Source organism: Castor canadensis, chromosome 1, assembly GCF_047511655.1.
Source record: "Castor canadensis chromosome 1, mCasCan1.hap1v2, whole genome shotgun sequence".
NCBI classification, from domain to species: Eukaryota; Metazoa; Chordata; class Mammalia; order Rodentia; family Castoridae; genus Castor; species Castor canadensis.
The window spans coordinates 50,454,777-50,459,705 of record NC_133386.1 but is presented as its reverse complement, the minus strand read 5'-3'; the positions used below and the strand labels follow the sequence as shown (position 1 = coordinate 50,459,705).

Below are 4,929 nucleotides of genomic sequence, written 5' to 3'. Positions count from 1 at the left end.
AAAAAAAAATTGAAAAAAATAACTGACTTCTGAAATTAGAAAATTTCATTTAGATGGTAGTGAGTTTGCTAGTTTAACTCAGAGTTAGGAAATCTTGAATTTTGTATCAAGTTTTAATGGCATCTGGCAGTGCTGAGAGTAGGATTGAGTCCACCTGACTGGATTAAAAGCATAATCTTTAGGGTGGAGCCTATGACTCAGATTGTGGGTGGAGTCTGTGTCCCAGGCACTGTATAAAGCTGGAAGGTCTGAGCTCAAGCTCACTTGAGAGAGGGGTGAGTGTAGGAGAAGTCCAGGAGAAGTGGAGGTGCAGATGGTCAGAACATCGAGACCTCTGCTGAAAATCTCCAAGTCTGGTAGGTTGTCCTTTCTGACTGGGCTCTTTCCACAGGCCCACTTCACTCTCTGTGACTATAACTTGGTTTTTAGTGCCTTTGCTTTCAGATTTTAGAAGAGCAAAGGGTCAGGCATGTCCTATGTCTAAGAACTTTCTTCACTTTTGTCTCTAGTTTTTGGGTTACTTTTCATAGTGAAAATGTGGGGTTTTGTTTCGTTTGCCTTTTGGTTTTTGTTTTAGTAACAAGTTCTGACTATGTTATTCAGCTGACTGGGCTCAAGCAATCCTCCCACCTCAGCCTCCCAAATAGCTGGGACACCATGAGTATTTTTATGCTTTTAACTACAATGTATGTGTAATTTTAGAAGCACTTCTTTTTATTTTCTAACATTATTTCTTAAAGACCTTTCTAGGTTTTCCCTAAAATATGCTAAACTTTTTTTGTTATGGTGGTGGTATTGGGATTTGAACTCAGGGCCTTAGTCTTGGTAGGCAGGCATTCTACTACTTGAGCCACTCTACCAGCTCAACATTTGTAATAGTTGTACTATAGTCAACGGAATCCTTTCATTATTAGTACATTATTAGGTTGTTTCTGATCATTTGGGAATCATAATTAACACCGAAAAAAAAGTTGTTCGAAATGTTGCAGGTTTTTCTTTTTTTAGTGGTAGGGAGGTTTGAATTCAGGGCCAGGCATGTGCTCTACCACTTGAACCATGCCTCCAGCCCTTTTGTCTCTTGTTCTAGCTTGTTGTTGAAGACAGAGCCTTGCTTTTCTCTGGGCTGGCCTGGAATTTTAATCTTCCTGATCTTAGCCTCCTGAGTAACCAGGGTTGCTAGTACCTGGCAGCATTTTTATCTTTTGTAAAATCATTAGGAACATTTCAAGGTAGACTGGGAAAGCTCTTGTAGATTGGGCACCATGTTAAACCTGCTTTAAAAAGCAGGGTGTTGTAGCCAGGCGTGATGGCCTATCCCGATAAATTCCAGCACTTGGGAAGCTGAAGCAGGATTGTGAGTTCAAGGGTAGTCTGGGTTACATAATGAGTCTGACGTCAGCCTGGGTTACAGGGAGACCTTGTCTCAAAAACAAAACAAAACAAACAAATAAAAAAGACGGAGAGAGAGAGAGAGCTGGGCATAGGGCTCACTCTAGTGACCCTAGCTACTTGGGAGGTAGAAATTAGGAGGATCAAAGTTTGAGGGCAAAAAGTTATGGAGACTCTATCTCAACAAAACAGCTGTGTGTGGTGGTGCATGTTTGTGGGCCCAGATACACGAGAGGCATAGGTGATAGGATCGCAGTACAAGGCTGGCCCTAGGCAAAATGAGAGAACCTATCCAAAGGAGGACTAAAGCTTGGCTCAAGCAGGCCTCTTGTTTGCCCCTGAGTAAGGTTTTGTGAAAAGAACAGCATGAGATTTAAGGAAGTAGTTTATCTCTCCCTCAGGCCAGGCGTGCTCAGAACGGGAATGCCTCTCAGGAACTAGAAGACTTCCAGAGACGGAAGTTCTGTGTGGGCAGATGTCGCGTCCATTATTGCGCATTTGTATTTCCAAGGTCTAGTTGAGACCAGGAGCACGGAAAGCTCTTAACGGGTATTTGATGGATATTAAGAAAATGAGCTCTGGGATGCAGGATGGACCTAGTGACATAGATCGTCAGGCTGGCCTCAGCAGTGTCTGTTGTGTCCTCCTCTGTCTCTGGTACTGTAGTGCTACTCTCTGGCTCTCTCATTCTCTTCCTTCGACCACAAAGTGAGGTTTGTCAGTTTTCCTCCTTATTCAGTATATACCCCTTTGTGGGGAATCCTTGGTTCACACCATCTCACAGGCATTGTCCAGCCTGAACAGATGGTCTTTAGTCCAACTAGCTATGCCCACCATGTCAGAGTTAGCTCTCCAAAGAATAGCATCTGTGATGGAAGGGCCCAGACAGAGCCTGTGGGGCAAGGCTTTGGGAGCAGCTGGGTGTCTTCCTTGACAGGAACATCTTTTGGGTTTGTGTTCAGGCATGATTATTTAAGAGGAGTTGATGCCAGAGATTATAATATATTTTTATTTATATTCATTCTTCATCAAGCCCTGATTAGTTTTCTAAGAGTGATTTTAAACATCTCACTTCACGATACTTTGTCCTTAAAATTGTTTCTTTTGTGGGATCTCCCTAATTTTGCTAGTTTTAGTCAAATTGTCTTTGTCTTTGAAATTCTCAGGGTTCCTTAGTTATTTTTCTGTGATTACTACATGAGGATCATTTATTTTTGTGATGGGATTTAGATAGGGAAATTCTTTCTTTCTTTTCTTAAACTGCAGGTGACTCCCAGTCAGTATTCCCGGATCCCATTAAGGACCTAGGTGGACTCAACTCCCACAAGGAGAAGCTCTGGTCAGAGCAGACAACATTGCACCTGGAAGCCAGCAGACAAGTAAGCTATCCAGTCTGAACAGACCAATTCCATTGCCCTGTTCCTCTTTTGTGAGCACCTGTATTTTGGTTAGCTTTTATTATACATGATAATGTTACTATTGTTCTCTGATGACCTAGTGTCACTTCTACACATACACTACAGAAATATTTATATTATTTAATTTTTGTATTGGGTTTAGACACATCCTGATTACTGAAGACTCCCAATTGCTTCCGGAAGAGAACAAAGGATATATTTTTTTTCTGAATTCACTACTAGGAGTGATCTGGGAACCATGTCCCAAACTTTGAAAATGGAAACAACCTGTCCAGTTTGCCTGGAAGTCCTCTCCAATCCCATCTTTCTCTCCTGTGCACATATTTTCTGTTTTGATTGCATGCAAAACTGGATGACAGAAAAGGATGCTTCATCATTGATCTGCCCTGTATGTCGAGAAGAAAACAAGGGGCATGTCATAGAGGAATGGTACATTAGAACAGTGACAGTTCTTCTCAAGCAGCATGGCTCCTTCCTAGAGCAGTGTCTTCCCTGGAGTGCAAAGTACCTGAGGTTGTTCTGGGAAGATGTGACCCTGGATCCTGCCACTGCTGGCTCCTGTCTCATACTCTCCAGTGATCTCAGGAGTGTTCAGTGTGGAAAGGTATGTCATAGCCTGGTGGAAGATCTTAGGAGACTCACCCACCTGAACTATGTCCTGGGCAACTGCTACTTCTTCTCAGGCCGCCACTATTGGGAGGTTGAGGTGATAAAAGGGAAGGAATGGGCTTTGGGTGTTTGTAAGGAGTCTGCGGGCAGAAGGAGGAACACGAACTTATCCTGTGAACATGGGTTCTGGATCATCGGCCTGAAGGCAGGAATAATCCATGGCAACTCCATCCCACAAAGAATTCCTGCAAGCCCTGGCCTTTGCCATGTGGGGATTTACCTGGATGTGGACTTGGAAGAAATTAAGTTTTTTGATGTTAAGAATGAGACCCTCATCTATAAATACAGCCATCTTTCCCTCTCCTTTTCAGACCCATTGCAACCTTTCTTTTGTCCTGAGCTACCAGCAGGAGGTAACTGGGGCACCCCTTTGAACATCTGCCCATGAGAAATTCCTCCCATGATTAGAGACAATATTGCACATTTGTTTTGCAGAAATAAAACATGGAGAATATCAGGTTGTAAGAGTTTCTGTGGCTAAAACTACCTTTTTCATGCTCTTTTCTGATAATAACAATTGTCTGGGAGAAGAATCAAACAGCCAGTGTGAGATGTTTTGATACTTGAAATTTCACAGAGAGACAAAATTGGGAAAACCCTGAGTTTCCCATTTTTATATTCTCCCAAATGCAGTGGTAAGTTGCCTAAGTTTTCTTGAAAGAGATTTTTTTTTTTTCCCATGATACTGGGGTTTGAACTCAAGGCTTTGAGCTTGCTAGGCAGATACTCTACCACTCCAGCCATGCCCCCAGCCCATTTTTGCTTTAGTTATTTTTCAGGTAGGGTCTCATGTTTTTGTGGAGGACATGCTACTAACTGCCATTCTCCTGCCTATGGACTCCCCCAGTAACTGGGATCACAAGCATGTGCCATGACAACCAGTTTATTGATTGAGTTGGGGGGGTGGTATCTCAATAACTTTTTGCCCAGGCTGGCCTTAAATCTCCATCTTCCATTACAGGTGTGAGCCACCACACCTAGCCCCAAAGGAGTTTTTTTTTTTTTATTCATTTAATCATACGTGCATACATTGTTTGGGCCATTTCTCCCCCCTGCCTCCCACCCTCTCCCTCTCCCACCTCGCTTCCAGACAGAACCTGTTCTGCCCTTTTCTCCAATTTTGTTGAAGAGTAGACATGAGCAATAATAAGAAAAACAAAGCATTTTTGCTAGTTTGAGATAAGGGTAGATATACAGAGAGATTCCTAGCATTGCTTCCACGCACAAGTGTATTTACAACCCGAATTGATTCATCTCTACCAGACCTGCGAATGATAAGATTTCATTCTGAAGAGCTTTTTGACCGAGATAAATTCTTAATGATTTATATTTATTTTAGTGGGAGTTTCCCTTTGCCCATTTCAATAATTGGTCTATTGTCAAATTTGTACTGTACATATGACAGGTAAAAAAGGTGCCCATAGGCTCAATCACCATGTAAGTTTATAAAATG

The 4,929-nt window shown here is 42.4% G+C and overlaps 1 long non-coding RNA gene across 1 annotated transcript; it reads left to right on the top strand.

Annotated features, from left to right (window-relative positions):
* Positions 1-274: 274 nt before the first annotated feature.
* On the top strand, positions 275-3,887 carry LOC141420738 (uncharacterized). The gene is made up of 3 exons (XR_012445298.1): positions 275-356; positions 2,656-2,768; positions 2,950-3,887. It is a non-coding gene; the product is annotated as an uncharacterized lncRNA (long non-coding RNA).
* The last annotated feature ends 1,042 nt before the right edge of the window (positions 3,888-4,929 follow it).